This window comes from Desmodus rotundus, chromosome 6 (genome assembly GCF_022682495.2).
Source record: "Desmodus rotundus isolate HL8 chromosome 6, HLdesRot8A.1, whole genome shotgun sequence".
Lineage (NCBI taxonomy): Eukaryota > Metazoa > Chordata > Mammalia > Chiroptera > Phyllostomidae > Desmodus > Desmodus rotundus.
In genome coordinates, this window is record NC_071392.1 from 41399989 (window position 1) to 41420988 (window position 21000).

General features: G+C 35.6%; 1 pseudogene; it reads right to left on the bottom strand.

Annotated features, from left to right (window-relative positions):
- Window positions 1-856: 856 nt before the first annotated feature.
- Window positions 857-1465, bottom strand: LOC128781261 (large ribosomal subunit protein uL6 pseudogene; annotated as a pseudogene).
- Between the last annotated feature and the right edge of the window lie 19535 nt (window positions 1466-21000).

The following is a 21000-nucleotide window of genomic DNA, read 5'->3' on the forward strand; positions in this document are numbered from 1 at the left end:
TTTTAATTTTTTTCAGTTCTATGATTCAATAAATTATACTTGTTGGTAAAGGTTACAATTCTGAGAATACTCATTTTAGAATCATAAGAGACTGATTGCAATTAAATTAACCTTAACATTGAAACTATGTTGAAAGCGAATGCTTTAAAAATCAAGAAATGCTCAGTTCTATGATATGGCTCATTCAATTCTATGATATGTCTCAACGTCATTATTGCTATCATGTGCTATAGGTGCACACATAGGGCTAATTAGTTGACATGCATATGATATTAAAGTTTTCATCCACATAGGACCCAGAGAAATAAAACCATGTTTTATATACTACTTATGGGATCAGTCTCAGTTTATAAAGACACATTTTATTTTATTGTTACAATATGTATTTTATGAACATTTCCTAAAACATAGGAGTTAATGACTATCTAATTTTAATTAAAGTGGCTTTCCTATATATCTACCCACCCAAGTCATGTGATTTAGCTGTAAAACTTATCTTTATTTTTAACTTAAAAAAATTTTTCCCAAATCAATACATTTTTTAAAAGATTTTATTTCTTTATTTTTAGAGAGGGGGAAGGGAGGGAGAAAAAGAGGGGAAAAAACATCATTGTGTGAGAGAAACATCCATCAGTTGCTTCCAAATGCCCCCAACCAGAGACCTGGCCTGAAACCCAGGCACGTGCCCTGAATGGGACACAACCTGCGACCTTTCGGTCAGAGGAGCAACACCTGACCCACTGAGCCACACCAGTCAGAGCCAATACCTGGTTTTTATTGTATCTTTACAGTATCACAAATAAGTCGGAGGAATCATCCAGCAACTTGTTGTTTCTATTGCTAGATAACTTAGATCTTATTTATCAGCCTGCTGAACTGTTCCTTTTTCAGAAACAAAGATAATATCCAAAATATTTTTGATATTCTTTTTTAATTGTAACTTGCTAAATCAAGGTAGCTGAATTTTATACAAGTTCATTGGCATTTCCTTTAAGGATGAATAGCTCATCTTTCTGGGCTTCAGGTACTGAAAGAGCAATGCCCAACTTCATCTGAACCCTGTGGGTGTAATTTTGCCCAAGAATTTCTGACTTCAGCAAGAGAACCATTCTCCTGAATAACAACATAGATGGGGAAGAGAGCGTACACAGACCTCATGTTGTTACAGAAGCCCAGTGTGACACCCTCGATCATGTTCTGTACTTGACTACAGAGAGTGAGGACGGTGGCCTGTTCTTTCCTGGTTCCCCACCATCTGTCACCCAGGAGCCTCTTCTCTTTTTTCCCCAAAGAGACTGAGTTCTACACTGACGTGATTGTAGTCCCTCCTCAGGGTTCCTCTGGGGCCCTTCACAGTAACCATGTGTCCCTTCAGAGTAAGGTCGACATTTTCCAGAAGGTCAACAGTCTGATGGCTCAGCATGGTTTTTACCCTTGTAGTAGATGCAATAAAGCTTATCTTCATATTGTAAAACTGTTTGACTTTCTGTATGGTAAGTATTATTTGGGATAAATAAACACAGAATATTGGAAATAGTTTGAGAGTAATTTGAAAATAACTAATAATAAGCCCTCTCACTGATGATATTATTGATAATTAGGCTACTGAGCCAACTGTTTATCAAGACTAGTCTGGTTGCATTATCAAGAGCAACTTTCTTATTTGCAATGGCCAGGAATAGTTGTTGAATTCTTCCAAAAGCAGTGTCCTATCATTCACAGACATTTTCCAAGGGAATTAAAATTTAATCTTCCATCATCCAGGATCACTCCTGCCTACCCTGGTTTCGAGAGGATTTTAGCTGCAGATCACGCATTCGCAGCAATGGGGAGTCCACATGAAAGTCCTGCCAGAGGGCGGCGGCCACCTCTGCGCGAAGTGCGAGCTTCTGAACTGCATGGTCTTGTTCCTTTATTCACACGGTATCAGAGCGGTGGGTAGTTGTGTTGGAAGCCTAAGAGATCTAGATTTAAAGCTTTTTACAAAACAAAGAAGGTGGCAAGATTTGGAATAATAAAGCCAATAAATTTTGCTTTTGTTAATTTTCCTTGACGATTTTCTTTTTCTCCCTAAAGTTTTTATTATGTTTTATAACATTTAGTTATGATTTTATTTATACTTAATCACTCTCTGAAAACGGTGGGTAATAAATGAGAAGGGGTATTGTCTTGCACCACAATTTACTTAAGAGGTGGCATCTCCAGGACCTACCATGTTGGTGGTGGCAGTAGTAACTGGGAGAGACCTTGAAATGGGGTGAAACTGAAGAAAAAGTGTCATACCTGGATGTTTTTCTGAAGATTATCAACGTGGTGCAAAATCTTGGAAATTCTGGGGTTTTTTGTCTAAATAAACAATTACTTAGACAACAGTTCTTTAAAGATGGGGGAGAAACCATCAGAGAGCTTTAACAGAAGAATGAAAAATAAAAAAAAATAGAAAAGGAAACAGAGAATGATACAGCTGATTTGAATTTTCGAAAGATCACCCTGGAAACAGTGTGAAGAATGAATTAAAGAAGGCTGAGGATTGAAGGATAGAGATTTTGTGACGAAATTTACTCTTGCACTAAGTCCATACTGGTGGGGGTGGAAAGGACAGATTGGAAGGATTTTAAGACGTCTGCCATATATTCGAGGTACGGAAGAAGGCTTTTGAAGCTTCTGGCTGGGGAAAATGAGTAGATGGTGCTGCAATCAACCAAAACAAAAATACTGGAGAAGCAGGAGGAGGGGGTTTTGGTGAGATGATCTGTTTATGTTAAAGCAAAGTTTGAATTGCCTACAGCACACCTTTGTGGGAGCATTTAATGGTCATGGCATTTTTTTTTAATGTGGTCAATTGAGAAGGAAGGAATGAAGGAAAGAGGGAGGGAGGGAGGAAGAAAGAAAAGAGGAGAGGAGGGAAGAGGAAAGAAAGAGGGGAAAAGAGAGAGGAAGGAAGGAAGAGGGAGGGAAGGAAGGAATAGAAAAAGAAAGGGAGGGAGGGAGGAAAACAAAATGAACTGTGGGGGAATATGGGCTGGATATAGGTTTGGGATCCATCAGCATAGGTGAATGGAGTGGTCAATATTTTTAACCAACAGAAGGATGGGCTGGAGAAGGTCGGATGTAATTGACAACAGTAATTGTTGACAACAGTAATTGCAGATCTTGGTGAAAGATGTATCCACTTAGTAATGAGGGAACAATGAGTTTCAGAGTTGAAGAGTAAATTATAAGAATTGAAAAGAACATATGGAGGCTTCTCTCTGAGTAAATTTGATTGAAAAGGAATGAAAGTGATAAAAATATTGAATCTAACAGGTTTGATATATATCTATATTCTTATTAACCAATGTCATCCTAATGAAAATGTAATAAAAAGAGAAAAAAGCAGGTTTGAAATAGAAATCATCTGTATATTAATAAGCTGAAGGGGAAATGATAAAGAAGTTGAAATTTTAAGACAGGGGGCAAGAATGAAATTTGAGGCAGTATTTACGATGAGATAAGAAAGGAAGGCATTACACTGTGAGGACTACTTTAATGTGGATAGTAGGAGAGAATCTCTTCCAGTGAGGAGTAACTAAAAGAGTAGAAACAGATTCCACAAAATTTATTTAGAGATGGGGAGGAGGACAGAAAGTTTTAAGTATTACAAAGGTCATGATTTTTTAAATGAAATTCTAGTTTCTATTCTTAAAGTAACATTTATTCATAGTCAAATTTTTTATAAAATACTAAACAGTTTGAAAAACTAACATAATACTCTTATGGACATAAGTGAAATCATCGCTTCCCCTTCTTTCCTTGTGCAAGTAGGCCCATATTAGTACAGTTTCATGCACTGAGAAGATCACAAATGCTAATTATGCTTAGTTTTCATCTCAGTAATATCTTTCTTTGTTTAATCTTGAGCTGTTTAACTCTTCCATGTTTTTCAAATAATCATCATCTGCATCACTGATTTTTTACATCTTCCAAACAATTCCCCTAAATATCTTATTTTTTTTTACTGGACTTAAGTCACAGGAAGGCAAGAGCCACGTTCCACTCATTTTTAGGATTCCACAACACAAACACAGCTTTAAACATTGCAGATCAGAAGAGTGTAACAGAACATCCTGTGATGATGTTATTTCTCTCCACTGTCCAACACAGTAGCTCCTTGCTACTGTGGCTATCAAGCACTTGAAATGTGAAACCAAAATAGTGGATTTTAAATTTTCATTAAAATAAAAATTTGGATAGTGGCTACCGTATTGAACAGCACAGTTATAGATGATATTATAGTGTTTAAATAAATTATCTCCTGTTTTCTTTTTAAATTTGTTTTTGAAGGCTCACGGTAGATTAGAGAGAGCAAATTGGACAGATGACAAAGAAATGAGAAAAAGTTAAACCAGACAAAGGAACTCAAAAAAGCCCTAGTCAAATAGTATATAAACAAATCCTCATCTCCCAACTGCTATTCACGATAATCATGCTAAATCACCTAAGGAATGGATGAGCGCCAGCAACCTTGTATAAGCTCCATCAAACTTAATTTTGAGAACAATTCCATGAGATATATTATCCCCATGTCTCAATTAAGAACAGAAATTCAAGCAACTTCTAAAAAACCTCCTATGTGGTAAAAGTAGAATTCTAACCCCAGTCGGCCCCAAAGCCCGTGATCTTTGCCCTCAGTAAGGTAATGAGTCCCCCAGTTATATCCATCACACTGCACCCTAAGAAAACACACAAGAACACTTTAGAAAAATTTCTCAATAAAGAGTTAAAACTTGAAACAAATCATTGTAGTATGTAAAAGGATATATCTTCAGCTAATTAAAAATATTTGTTCTCCAAATGACTCAATGGTCTAATGATTCTAGATAGACGAGGTGATACCATATTCATTTTAGTAAGTCAGTATGGATGTAGTAAAATATTCAAACCCTGAAGCTTTTATATGGCATATATTAAATTTCTTTTTAATGTATCATGTTCTCAAATTTGCTATATTTTAACAGAAAAACTAAATCAGTGCATTGCAGAGATACCAAGAAATATTTTTTTTCTATTACTTTCAAAGAATAAGATTATAAAACACTCTTACCTTTCTGCTCGGTGTAAGTGTGTGGTGTATTCCTGTTGGCTGTCATGACAAACTTCTCCACAATTCTTTAAACTGTTTAGGTCACAAATGATGTGTTAAATTACATATATTGGTTTTATGTTTTCAAAGCCCTTCATCTTCAATAAAGAAATACATTGAAAGTACTTCCAGTGTCTTCTAAGACTCAAAGAAATGTGACGCCTTTAAAATGTGGTGCTATGGTCAAAAAGTACATACTTACTGCTTCCCAATGTCTATAAATAAGCGAGGGCTTCTTAAAAGGCCCATGAAATAAAACTTTGTGATTAGTTATCTAATTTCTTACAGATTACCTTTGTTAGAAATGGAACCTAACTATTTAATGACTTAAATATTTTCAAATATTATCTTATACAATATATTTTTTATACTGGAATTCTTATATGTTTTCCATAGCCTTTCTCATTCTTTTTAGTTACTTCCCATATTCTCTGGAATTATAATTGTGTATTCTATTCTGGATGAAATGCTCTCATTTTTCTCTAAAATGGGGCTGGTAAACAAAACCCTGTAAGAGAATACATATGAGGGAAGTTCAGCCCTCTTTCATTTGTGACTTTTCTTTTAAAGTTATCCTTGGCTTTACTCAACTGTGGGTTGTTGTGGCTGTTATTGTCTCAGCTAAATATAGTCTCCAATTTAGATAATCATAGGATAAAACCCAAAGTGACGTACTGTTTCAAATAAAACACTGATACCCCTTCATATACACAAGGATGGCAGAGATAAACTGTATTTAACCGTCAACCAGTCATCTCAGGATCAGACTCTGCTATTTCTTCAGTCAGTGTAAATATAACCAGAGAGAAGCAGATCAGAAGGAAAACGGTACAACTTCAGCATTTTGTATTTCTTCAAGGGAAGTATTTTATTGGGAAAAAAATCATTCTACTAGATGTAAAATTTGTGGCATGTCTATACATAACTAAGGTTTAAAACATGTGTGTGGCATGTATTTTCTCTAAGAGGATCATGCTGTAGAATTTAGCATTCTTTATCCCAACCCAACGGGATGGATTAAATCCACATTTATTGAATATTTTCTTTAGATAAAATTTCTGTGGAAATGATTTGTTATAATAAAGTGTGCCACATACTAGGTCTCATTCTTGCTTCAAACATGAACAGAAGAAAATGGCAAAAAAATCTAAACACCCATAGGCTTGAAACAATCCTTTTTAAGATGGAAAACCCCCTAGATAATTGCCCACGCTCCCTCATAACTCCACCCTGCAAACCACACATTAATTAGGAATAAATAAGGCACATAAACATAGAGTTTACATAGGCTTTATCATTGCGATTGTATGTGCAGCATGTTTATTACAAGTGTATACGATACTAAAGGACTAAGAAATTAAGGCACTGGGTGCAATGCCAAATCAGTTATTGACTGCAAAACCCAGGCAAAACCCGACCTTTATCTTTCTACAAAATAAATTTTCTGGCTCACTAGTTATTAAGCCACTAGGTAATCTTATGCTAAGTCAGTAGATATCACCGCACGTTCATAACAACCCTGGGGAATACAGAAATGTGAATTTGAAGAACCTCAACTGACGGCATTGAGCATTAGATTGATTGTAGCTGCTCTAAAATAAAAGGTCTGTCCAGAAAATGTCCAACCATTGTTAATATAACAAAAACAGTGTGCACAACATTGGTGTAACCTGGCAGCCAAGGAGAGTGGACTGGAATGCACACGTGTGGACAATGACAACCTCACTGTACTAGTCCATGCGGGCGTAGTCCGTGCGGGCGGTAGACAATTCTTGAGTGAGCATGTGTACTGTGTGACATCACATTCAAAATGACTGAGGACTGTGCTATAAATCTGCATCATATTTTGCATTAAGCTTGAACATTCCTCCATGGACACTATTTGAATGATTCAGAAGGCCACAGCTATGAGCAACTGGTGATTGGCAGCTTCATCACAACACACCTGCTCATGTATCACATCTCATGCGGTTTTTTGGCGAACATCAAATCTCCCAGGTAGATCAGCCCACCTCCAGCCCAGATTGGCTGCCCCATGACTCTGGCTTTTCCCAAAACTAAAATCACCTTTGAAAGGGAAGAGATTTCAGACCATCAGTGAGATTCAGAAAAATACAGTGGTGCAGCTGATAGTGATTGGAAAAACTCTGTGAGGTCCCGAGGTGCCTACTTTGAAGGGGACTGAGGCATCATCATCCTATGTACAATGTTTCTTGTATTTATATCTTATTCAATAAATGTCTCTATTTTTCGTAGTGCATGGCTGGATACCTTCTGGAAAGATCTCTACCCACTCACAGTGAATGGTGTGGGTGCCCTGTCCTGAGCTCCCTTTCCTGCTGGTGCACTTTACCACTTACATTCTATATATATTATAATTTGTTTATTTATTTTTAAAATGGAAATTATAATTTCCCAATCCAATGTGCAGTTACAATGTTTTATTTAGATACTGGAAGAGTTGGCGGGGGGGAGGTTATATCTTTGACCTCTCTTTAATTCTCAGTTTTCTAACAGAAAAAAAAAAAAAAAAGAAAACAACAACATCAACAAAACTTTCTAAACAGGTCTACAGATTTGTTGAGATTTTTTTCCTTTCCTTTTATTTTTATTTTTTCTTCCCAAGATTGAAGTCTAGGAAGAATTTATACTTTTTAACATAAATGAGTCTCAAAGATATAATTACCAGAATTTTATATCAATATTTTAGTCAAAACATTGTTTTTCTAGGGAGACAGCCCATGATTATTTATACTTAAATTAAACATTCCAAAGGCAGGGACCTTTGTATCTTGGGTGTCCTTCCCAATGACTGGCACATTCAGCACAATATTGACTAAATGCCTTTGATTCAGTGGAGAGTTCTGCTTAAAGCAGCAGAGCCATGCAGGAGTGGCAGAGCTCATAGTGGTTAACTAAGGCTGTGCACTCTGAAATCCACCAAAAGCTTAAGTCTTAGCTTCATCTCTTAGTAGATATGCAGACTTGTTGCTTACTTTCTTGTTATCTAATTTTTCTACTCTTTGAAAATTGAAGTAATAATATTCCTTCCACAGGTTCTCTGGGTATCTAAAAAGATAACCTATTTAGCATGGTAAGTGCAAGATAATCATTAGCTAGTTAGTAGAAATAGTGGTATAACAGTAAAAATTTAAATTCCACGCACAAATCTATTAACAAAGGTTTCTAATAATAGCGTATTTTATTGTTTCTGTTATTATCATCATAATAGTTACGATTTGATCATCAGAAGACAGTTTTTAGAGTTATAAAAATAGAAAAAAAATTATAAGAATTCATGGTAAATCGATGGTCAGTATGAGGATAGCCCAGAGCCAGTGTTTATACAATCTTATGTGTCAAAGAGACATAACAAGGTTCAACGAGAAGAGAACCGATTCCTAAGCAAAGGACTTGATCAAAGGGCAGACTCTGTGTTTGACCAATGTGAACTAAGTATCTGTCAGTTTTAGCCATTGTTCTCTGTACAGCTATTTAGCCACACTAGTAACATATTCTTTTCAATAGAAAATTTATCTCATATCTTTCACTCAAATGAAAAATTGCAATTATTACAAAGTTTCAATTTTGAATAACAATTCCTTAAATATCTCTAAAGAGAAGTTACATAGGAGAGATGAATTTAGCACTTAGATATAAAAAACTCTCATGTTTTAAAGCATAAGATATATAATTGAGGTTAAAACAGCAAAAGCAAAAAAAATAATAATAAAAAGTAGTAAACTAATGAAATGGAGTTACTAGAAAAAAAGAAACAAAAAGACCACTCACACAAAACACTAGTACCTGAAAAGCCATGTCAGACCACTAAAAATAGGAGCTACTATTTCCCTTAAAAATAATCAGGTATAATTTTAAGCATTCTTAATAAAATTTTTTGGTCATTTTTTAAGTGGATATTATGTATCTACATGTTTGAATTGCCCATTTCTATCTCATATAGATTTCTTCAACTCAAAAGCTACTTTCATACTCATCTGCTTAAGTACCTATATAAAGATCTTTATGTAAACATATTTTAATGCCATAATTTGTTAGAGTTGTCATTTTAAGAAATGAAGAAATATTCTGTATCTTATCTAAAATCTTAAAGGATTTTAGAGGACATAAGAAGACTTCCCATATGTCTTCTTAATGATATCCGATACACATATTGCTTATAGAAGAATAATTTACTTTTAGAAATTATCCACAATATATCTTACTCTCCAGATGCATTAATGTTCCCTTTTATTAAAAAGCATACTATATGGCCCATCATACCAAAAAAGTACATCTTTAGACAGGGTTCTAATAGAAGGGTCCAGAAAAAAATTCAAGCAATTAAATTGAAGAAACTTTCTTAAATGGCCTCTTTCTCACCATCACAGGGGTAGTTTTTCAGTTTCCCAAATCCTAAAGGCCTACCAAGATTTACTCTATTTCAATTCAAATAATGCTTATTCTTTATCAAAGAAAAGCAAAAAGAAACACAAAATGCTGGGCAAATTTGTGTGCAATCTGTTTGCTGCTCTAAAAGAAAAGTAAATATTTGTAGCTCTAAAAAGCATGCTAAAGAATCCTGTAACTGAAGGAAGAGACTCTGAATCACATCTTTTTTTTTTTCTAATTGCATAAACAGCTGGCTCTTGGATGGAAGTTTGGCTGAAATTTTGTACCTTCCTGGACACCATGTTTACTTTGAAGGATTCAAGGAATTTGCACAGTGTGAGATAACATCTGTTACCATGGTACTTGGAATGCATCTAGTCCAATGGCTCTTCCAGTAAGGGAACTAGGCATTTTTATAGAACAGCAGAAAAACACAGTTTTGAAAAACTGCATGATATAATGATATCCTACATAAGAATAGTTGAGTAGACTAGTGAATGAGTTGTTGATTTACAGCTGCCAGTTGGAAAGCTAAGAGTTAGTGATTTAGTTAAAAGAGTTTCTGAATATAAGGGATAATGCATGAAAATACTTTAAAAGTCAAAACTTTGTCTTATTGACGCAAACACTACAAAGTGCTTATTCTAGTGATCTAGAATAAATGCAATTTGGGTCTTTACACTTGCTCAAGTCACACATATAGCTTTAATGAGATTTAACTCAAATTGCAGGTACTTCATAAAGAGTTTGTTTATCTCCTTTTTCCAGTATACATGCCTCATTTTGGGCCACGTGTGTAATGCTTTTATGTTCTGTAGTTTTTCCCTAGACCTAGACTGCAGTCCTGGAGGTTCCATTCCTTTCCATTTTACCCCAACAATTTCCAAATGGGTTCTTACCCCTCAAATACAGCTCTTAGAAAGTTCAGTAGAAAAACATGGCTAGAGCTGTAGGATGTGAGGGCTTCCTAGGTAATAACAATGAGAAAGGAATGGAAGGAAAAGGTCAGATGAAGGGGATATGAAGAAATTGAATAGGATCTAAGAAAGTGTTTTACAGGGGGATATCAGACCTTCAATTTAGCAATATCATTTTGGCAGCTATGTGAAGAATGGTTTGGTTTGAGGCAAGACTAAAAGGGAAGACAAGAGGATTCTATAGCAGTGATTCAAGTGAGAGGAAACAGAACCTAAATAACAGTATTGACAATGGTGATGAGGAAAATGAAAGATACAGACCTTTGTGAAATAATAATTTCATGTCATTAATTTTTAAAAAATAGTATAATTATACCTATGGACAAAATCATCTATGAAAGAAAATTGAACAAGATTATTTCCTTCACCCAAATAATTCTCAAAGAATTAGGACACTGATTTCTGGTTTGTTTTTTGTTTTGTTTTGTTTTTATGGTTGACACTATTGCAGATGTCCCCATCCTCCCCTCGTTTTTCCGCTTCCATCCAGCCCCCACTCCCTTCTGGCCACGACCACACTGCCGTCTGTCTATGGGTCATGCATATATGTTCTTGGCTAATGCCCTCACCTTCTTTCATCCAGTCTCCCTCCCCATTCCCCTCTGACAGCTGCCAGTCTGTCCATGTACCCATTTCTCTGTTTCTACTTTGTCAGTTTATTTTTTATTAGATTCCACATATAAGTGAAATCTTATGGTACTTGTACTTCTCTGACTTATTTCACTTAACATAATAATCTCCAGGTCGATCCACGATGTTGCAAAAGGGGAGATTTCCTTCTTTTTTTTACAACCATGTAGTACTCCATTGTATAAAAGTATGACAGCTTTTTTATCCACTCATCTACTGATAGGCACTTGGGCTCTTCCAGATTTTGGCTATTGTAAATAATGCTGCTATGAGCATAGCAGTGCATATATTCTTTCTAATTGGTGTTTTGGGGTTCTTAGGATATATTCCTAGTGTGGGATTGCTGGGTCAAAAGGCAGATCCATTTTTAATGTTTTGAGGTAACTCTACACTGTTTTCCACAGTAGCTGTAGCAGTCTGCTTTCCCACCAACAGTGCACTAGAGCTGTCTTTTCTCCACATCCTCGCCAGTACTTGCTATTTGTTGATTTATTGATGATAGCCATTCTGAAAGGTGTGAGATGGTATTTCATTGTGGTTTTAATTTGCATTTCTCTGATGATTAGTGATGTTAATCATCTTTTCATATGTCTATTGGTCATCTGTATATCTTCTTTAGAGAACTGTCTATTCAGGTCTTTTGCCCACTTTTTAATTGGATTATTTGTGTTCCTGGTGTTGAGTTGCATAAGTTCTTTACATATTTTGGATAGTAAACCCTTATCAAATGTATCACAGGTGAGTATGTCCTCCCATACAGTGGATTTCTTTTTCATTCTGTTGATTGTTTCTTTTGCTGTGAAGAAGCTTTTTAGTTTGATGTAGTCCATTATTTTTTTTCCTTTATTTCCATTGCCTTAGGAGACATATTGGCACAAGTATTGTTCCAAAGGATGTCTGAGATTTTACTGCCTCTTTTCTTCTAAGAATTTTATGGTCTTATGACTTACATTTAAACCTTTTATCTATTTTGGGTTTATTCTTGTGTATGATAAGTTGGTGGTCTAGTTTCTTCCTTTCTTTTTTTTTGTTTTTGCATGTATCTGTCCAGTTTTTCCAACACCATTTATTGAAGGGACTGTCTTTACTCCATTGTATGTTCTTGTTGCCTATGTAAAATATCAATTGACCATATGGGCATGGGTTGATTTCTGGGGTCAGCCTTCTGTTCTATTGATAGATATGCCTGTAATTCTGTCAGTACAATGGCCTTGGAGTATAGTTTGATATCAGGTGTTGCAATCCCTCCACCTTTGTTCTTCTTAAGATTGTTGAAGCTATCTGGGGTCTTTTTGTTTCCATATAAATTTTTGGAATATTTGTTCTAAATCTATGAAATATGCCATTGGTATTTTAATAGGAATTGCACTAAATACATAGATTACTTTGGGTAGTACTGACATTTTAATGATGTTAATTCTTCTAATCCATAAATAAGTCGTATGCTTCCACTTCTAATCCATAAGCAAGGTGTATGCTTCCACTTTTTTTATCTTCAATTTCTTTCTTCAATGTTCTATAGTTTTCCAAGTACAGCTCTTTTACCTCCTCAGTTAAACTTATTCCTAGGTGCCTTATTTTTTTTCTTGTAGTAATAAATGGGATTGTTTTCTTGGTTTTTCTTTTCTTAGAGGATGGGTATAGAATTGTGCACCGGAAGCCTGTAAAATTTTGTTAACCTGTGTAGCCCAAAGAAATTCAATTTTTTTTTAAAAAAAGGAAAAGAGTTGCTTAACTGTATTTGTATAAGGATACAAATTTGAATAATTTTTAATTATAAAAATTATTAAAGAAAATCTGTTTCCTTACCAGAAAATTTAAGCTCAGGCTTATTACTTTTGGTCATATTCCAGTTTACTTATTTCTCTTCAGATGGGTCACATATGCTATTAAGCCCATGCACTGGTTTTTTAAATTTCAGACATTGTATTTTTTCAGTTCTTTAATTTCTATTTTGTTCTGTTTAACTAGAATCAAATAAATATAGCAACTTCATTTTATATTTTGTCACTATTCTATAGCATTTACACTGGCCTTATTTTTATCCTAATTTATTTCATGACTTTTATAAGTTCATTGGGAAGCCACTAAGTCTTCTGAGCCTGAGGGCAAGGTGGGAATGTAGGGTGAGTAGAGACTAAGACAAAACTCCCTCATAGTTGAAAAGTATCGGGTAGTTGTAGGTTGGAATCAAAGAGGCCACAAGTCTGATATTGAAGAGGGTAATCAAAAAGTAAAAGTCTAAAGGTAGCCCACCTGCCACTAGAAAAAATTGGGGGGGCATTGTAGGCAGAGGTTAAAGTGAATGAGAAATTGACATTGGCAAGGGCAACTAGAGAGTTCAAGTCCAAAGACCCTCATAAATTGCCCTATTGTGTTAAGTTCAGTGAGCAAGGAAGAGACTCAAGGTTTCCAAAGTACTCTCACAATTCGGTCATTTAATACACTCTAAATATTTCATTTCTCTCCTTGACCACGGTATTGCCTTTTAACTAACTGGTGTCTTGTCCTGCTTCAGTTTGTTGTCATAAAGCAGAAATACCCTTTAGAATATAGATTAGATTGTATTACATCCTGGCTCAAAAACATTCAATCATTTCTTACCACAATTATAATGAAATCTGAACTCTTTACCTTAGCCTACAAGGATCCTACATAGTATAACCCTTGCCTCCTTCCACCGTGCTGCATCTCCTTTTATTCAATTTTCTCTAGCCACATTGGCCTTCTCTTTTCCTATGAGCTTTATGCGTATTAGAGCCTTGGTCTTGCTGGGCCATCAGCATAGAAAGCTTTACTTTACATGGAAATGTGGCCTGACCTCTTAGAAGAGGCCTTCCATGACCCCTCATTTAAAATAATTTCCATCCCTACCCCTGCCCCCAAGTCACTCTCTAGACTTTTAACCTTATGTTCTTCACAATAATTATCTCCATCACAACTTGTATTATATCTGTTTATTTATTTCCCCCCCACTAAGATCTTTATGAGCAGGAAATTTGTTGAATATTGCTGTTTCCCAGATGCATAAAACATTTCCTAGAAAATAAGTGCTCAGTGCATATTTGTTGAATTAGTAAATGAATGAGAAATTGAGAGGTACATGCATCTGATAAAATTCATGGAAGGAGAGGCAGAGGACTGTAGACAGAAACTACCAACTACTACATTAACTAAGTTCAGTGCACTAGAGGGAAGCAAGCATGAAAGTGAGCCCAGCAGTTGCCACTGAGCCATGGAATCGTGGCTCCATTCCAATTCCTAGAGAGGTGTTGAAGATGGGGCTATAGACATATTTTATTAGTTGTAGTTCCTAATGACTAGGGGCAAGTTTGGACCCACTGGCTCTCAGGGTGACCTGGAGGTTAGTTAGGATCAGGGAAAATATTCATAAATTTAGCTGTGAGAAAGCAATGGGCAGAAGCAGAAGAATAAGGAAAAGCCCAAAAGTTGTGAAAGAAGCAGATTCCGGATGATATTCCCAGCCTTATCACTCACCTGTATTTAGAACTTCATTAATGACAAAGAAGTCCTTCCAATAGTTGCCTCATTTCTGAAAAATAACACATCCAAGGGAGAATAGGCTGTTTGGTTCTGGAAATGACCACGCTATGCAGTGAATTGTGGCTGCGTAGTGGATCTAAACAGTTGAAGAGAAGTATAGTGTCTTTACTTACATTAATGGGAAATAGTTAAAAATTTTTGTTACTACTCAAAACATACACATAATTAATGTTTCAGCTTAAAATTATTTCCAGTTTGGGTTTCCTTTTCCTAGTCTCAAGAGATAGGAATGATTACTTATTATATGAAGGTATGATTTCTGTCCTTACAAAGTAACGTGAATTGCATGACTATGATTCATAGTTAGGAGACTATCACAGGCAAAGCCAGCTTTAAAAAAAAAAAAAAAAAAACCCTTAGAAATCCATTTGCAAATCACATCTATCTCCAAGCTGTGTTATAAAATTTGTCAAACTTAACTCACTAAAGTGTGTGCCCTTTAATGAAGGTGGGAAAGCTGAACATTGTTTTCCCCCTTATCAAAATCATGATTCAAACTCTGACTCTTTGAAATATTGGCCATCAAAATGTACTTTACTCATTGCTCTATATGTTATTCCTATAGAGCTAAGTACAAAAGGAATATAGTGTCCCATGGCGACAAGAAAGTTTCTACCGTAAATTACAGAAAATCAAGACAAACATAGGCAGCTATTTTTTATTTTAAAAAAAGGGGGGAAGGAAGAAAGAACAGAGAAAGGGAAGCAAAGCAGATGTAAATATTATGGACTGAATAAATACTATGAGCTCTGCTATCTTTCTTTCCTATGATCATTTTTCAGAAGAGTAAAATTACTGGAAATTTCTCATAGTTCAGAAACACACGTGCTGAAGAAAGATGTAAAGAAATGGAAAGATGTAAAGAAAAGAAAAGGAAAATAGAGCTGGGAAACACACGGAGACTCTCTGCAGACAAGGTGCAAATAAGAGATCTACTTTTACTTTTCCCTAACTTCCCCAACATTTAACAATAAACCTTTTACCAAAACCTTATATACCAAAGATTAGTTTTGGGTTTTGTTTACTTCTTGATTTTTAGTTGCTCCTCTATTTTATTTATCTCTTTACTTTTATTTTAATGTTTATTATTATTGTTTATATTATTTCTTTCTTTCATATTTCTACATGCTGTTGAATTTTTTCCAGCTTCTTATGTTGAATTCTTGGTTTATTTGTTCATAGAATTATTATTTTTTTGTTTATCAAAAACATATTTTGTTTATCAAAAAGTTTCCTAAGTGCTACCGTAGCTTTGTCTTAAAACTTTGACAAATAGTGGCTTAAGTATTATAAATAAGTTAAATAACTTTCTAATAACTAAAACTTTTAAATGGACAGATTTCCAGTATCTTCATTTAAATTTTTGTCAATTTTATTTATTGCTTTCTGAGAACTATATGCTAATATCTTCAACCTTAATTATTGGTTTAGACATATCATTTATAGTACTGTCAGTTGCTTAATATAATTTCTTGAGTGCATATATTCTCTTTAACATTGTATAACACCTCTTTTTGACCATTAACATAGAAAAGTAAATAAAAGCACAACCTTGACAGCCTTACACCAAGTTCAAATTGTAGTTCTATCATCATCTTTTCAATTAGCATTTTTTATAAAAAATAATTTGCCTTTTCTCCCTATAGTGAATCTTTTTTTATGTTTTATTGATTATGCTATTATAATTATCCCATTTTTCTCTCCCCTTTATCCCCCTCTGCCCAGCACCCCCTTTTCACCAGCATTGCCCCACTTAGTTTGTGTCCATTGGTGATATACATAAGTTTGGTTTCTCCATTTCCTATACCATTCTTAACTCCCCCTTGTCTATTTTGTACCTACCATGTATGCTTCTTATTCCCTGTACCTTTCCCCCCATTCTCCCTCCAGCTTCCTCCTTGCTGACAAGCATCCATGTGATCTCCATTTGTGGGATTCTGTTCCTGTTCTAGGTGTTTGCTTAGTTTGTTTTATGTTTTTGTTTATTAGGTTCAGTTGTTGATAGTTATGAGTTTTTGTCATTTTACTGTACATAGTTTTGATCTGCTTCTTTTTCTTAGGTAAGTTCCTTTAACATTACATATAATAAGGGCTTGGTGATGATGAACTCCCTTAACTTGACCTTATCTGGGAAGCACTTTATCTGCCCTTCCATTCTAAATGATAGCTTTGCTGGATACAGTAATCTTAGATGTAAGTTCTTGCCTGTCATGACTTTGAATACTTCTTTCCAGCCCCTTCTTGCCTGCAGGGTTTCTTTTGAGAAATCAGCTGATAGTCTTACCGGAACTCCTTGGTAGGTAACTGTCTCCTTTTCTCTTACTGCTTTTAAGATTCTCTCCTTATCTTTAATCTTGGGTAATGTAATTATGATGTGCCTTGGTGTGTTCCTTCTTGGGTCCAGCTTCTTTGGGACTCTCTGGGCTTCCTGGACTTCCCGGAAGTCTATTTCCTTCACCAGATTTGGGAAGTTCTCCATAATTTTTTCAAATAAGTTTTCAATTTCTTGGTCTTTCTCTTCTCCTTCTGGCACCTCTATGATTTGGATGTTGGAACATTTAAAGTTGTTCCAGAGGTTCCCAAGCCTGTCCTCATTATTTTGAATTCTTGTTTCTTCATTCTGTTCTGGTTGAATGTTTCTTCCTTCTGCTCCAAAGCACTGATTTGAGTTCTGGTTTCCTTCCCTTCACTCTTGGTTCCCTGTATATTTTTGTTTGTTTCACTTTTCATAGCCTTCACTTCTTCCTCTATTTTGTGTCCATAGTCAATCATTTCTGTGACCATCCTGCTTTCCAGTATTTTGAACTCTGCATCTGTTAGGTGAGCTATCTCCTCATTGCTTAGTTCTTTTTCTGATGTTTTGATCTGTTCTTTCATTTGGGCCACATTTCTTTGTCTTGGCCTGACTGTTAGGTTGTAAGGGGAGGAGCCTTAGGTATCTGCCAGGGCAGGCAACCCACATTGCTGCCTGTGGTGCCACCTGTGGGGGAGGGGTCAAAGAGGGAACAATGCTGCTTGCTGGGCTCTTGGCAGGCTTTCAGTCACTTCCCCCACTACCCACAAGCAAATTGGGGCCCTTCTGGTGCCAATTCCTAGGTGGGTGGGCTTGTGTACATTTTAGGACCCTGTGGGTCTCTCCAACGAACCATCCTGTGTGGCTGGGAATTTCTCCCACCTCTGCAACCCCCACAGTTTTTACAGCCAGAGATTTTGAGACTTTAGTTCCCTGTACTGGAATCCTGGGTTATGTTGTCTGTCTCACTCCCAAATTGTTCCTCCCAGCTTATTATCTGCACTCAAATGTAAGACCGACCAATCCACCTGTTGCCACCTCACCTGGCCAGGTCTGTAGATTTGCTGGGTATCTTCTCTTCCCTGGTTGCCTGTGTCTGCTCCTTCTACCAGTCTGGATGAATGTTTCTTCTTTAACTCCTTGGTTATCAGACTTCCATACATTTCAATTTCCTGGCAGTTGTGGTCAGTTTTGGTTGTTAAATTGGTTATTGTCCTTCTTTTGGTTATGCGAGGAAACAAAGTGTATCTACCTACGCCTCCATCTTGCTCCCTACAGTGAATCTAACTTGATGTTTCATATTTTAAGTTGCTGTGGGATCTTGGCAACTTGTTCAATTTCTGAATTTCTGTTTTCTTTATATATAACATGAGATGTCAATGTTGCTTTCACAAAATTATTGCAAATATTAAATGAAATATCATAGATACAAATCTTATCATGTTACAGATAGTGGTAGTTATTAAGTACCACTATTTCTGTTTACCTAATCTACTCACCTGAAAAACATCAATCCATTTGTATGACTTAAACTCATTTTCCAAGCTCCTTTTGAAGAGAAATACCTCTCTCTGGATAACTGACTACTCTTTCCTTTGAAACATTAACTGTGAACATGCTTTTGTAATAATTATGTGACTATATCTATGTGTCTTCCTATTTTTAAGTGACTGAGAGATCTGTAAGGAAAATCCCATTTCTTCCTTACACATATGTTTTATAATTCAGAAATCTTTAATAAACATATTTCTTTATTCTTGCATATCTCTTTTTTTATTGTTGTTCAATTACAATTGTCCCCATCCCCCCCCCCATTTCTCTCACTTCTACCCTCCCCAACATCCCACATTCAATCTTTGCCCTGTTGTCCTTGTCCATGGGTCATTTATATACCTGTTCCTTTACTTGAGCCTTCCCCTTCTTTTTCCCTTTATCCTCTCCACCCTTCCTTCTGGTTACTGTCAGATTGTTCTTTATTTTCATGACTCTGGTTCTACTTTGCTTGCTTATTTGTATTGTTGATTAGGTTCTATGGTTACATGGTATTTGACCACTATTATGGTATTCATCATACAGTATTTTTCTTTCACCACCTGGAGTATTTGACTTAGCATAATACTCAACAGTTCCATCCATGCTCTTGTGAAGGGTATAAGCTCCTTCTTTCTTTCTGCTGCATAGTATACCATTGTGTTAATGAACTACAGTTTTTTGATCCACTGATTTACTGATGGGCACTTAGGCTGTTTCCAGCACTTGGCTATTGTAAATTGTGCTGCTATGAACATTGGGGTGCATAGGTTCTTTTGAATTTGTGTTTCAGGATTCTTAGGGTTTACTCCTAGCATATTTTTATCTCTAAAGCCTGGCAAAATATTTGCCAGATTATTCAGAAGCATACATTTTTTATAATTAATAAATAAATGATATGATTGATCTAGAATAGTATTACCTAAGAACTTTCTGCAATAATGGATATGTCCTATTCTATAAGACAATTTGATAGTCTTATATCAAATTTGATAGTAAATAGACAATATTCAGCACTCAAAATGGTGTTAGGGAAGAACTAATTTTAATTTTGTTGATTTTTGTTTTTTTAAGATTTTATTTATTTATTTTTAGAGAGGGGAAGGGAGGGAAACATCAATGTGTGGTTGCCACTTGTGTGCCCCCTACTAGGGACTTGGCCTGCAAGCCAGGCACGTGCTGTAGACTGGGAATCAAACTTGTGACCCTTTGATTCACAGGCTGGCACTCAATCCATTGAGCCACACCAGCCAGGGCTAATTTTATTTATTTTTAATTATCAATTTAAATCACCACATGTGGCAAGAGGCTACTATATTAGTTCATGTCTTCAAACTTTATGTTGTAAAGCATGTAGGTTAGTAAACTCTCCAATCTTCTCATCCCATTCAGAGTAAAAGTAAAGTCCTCACAATAACCTACAAGGACATGCCTAACAGGGCACCACCATTGACAATTCCTCTCTGACCACCTCTCCTGCTTCTTCCACTGTAGCCATAGTGGCCTCCTTGCTGGTATACTCTTACCCCAGAGATTTTCATGGTTGTTCCCTTCCTCAAAAAGGCTTTGCTCAATTACTTCTATGGTTCCCTCCCTCAATTTCTTTAGTTCTCTATTCAAGTGACAGCTTTTTATTTAAATTATTTTTTTATCTTTATTGTATTTTCTGCCATTACCAATTAATCTCCTTATATCCCTCTCCTCCCAGCAGCCACCATACTGTTGTCCATGTCCATGAGTCCTTTTTCCTTTTTGCTCAGTCCCTCCAACCCCTAGCCTGCCTTCCCCCAACTACCTGTCATCTTTTTTTCCATCTACGAGTCTGATTCCATTTTGCTTGTTAGAGGTTTGTTCATTAGATTCCACATATGAGTGAAATCATATGGTATTTGTCTTTTTAAGTGACAGCTTTTTAGTAAAGCATTTTGTGGTCATTGTGTCAAAAATTTCTGCCTTTTCTCCCATATAATATCTCTCATCCCTATTTTTTCCGTAATACTTCTCTCTGATATCTGATATTTTATTTATTTACCCCGTTTATTTTCTATGACTAGGTACAAAATTATACTCTAGAAAGCAGGGGTCATCTTTCTGTTTTACTCTTTTCTATATCCCTAGCTGCCAAAATAATGCTTTACAGGATGAGTGTTCAACTAATATTTGTTGAATAGGTGTACTGACAAGATTATAAAAGATTTTAAAAATCAGACAGAACTGCATCTCAACTCTGCCTTGCTCCTTTAGTCTGCCCAAAATTTGTTCTCCAAATTCAGTAAGTTGAGCTTTTATGAATTTTGGAGTTGAAAACAACAAGAAAATCTACAAATAGGCATGAATAAATTGAAAGAAACTACAGTGAGGCTGGCTTATATCTCCCTAATCTATTACACTTAAAGTCTTTGATATATATATATATATATATATATATATATATATATATATATATATATATCAAAGATATATATATATATATATATATATATATATCCTTC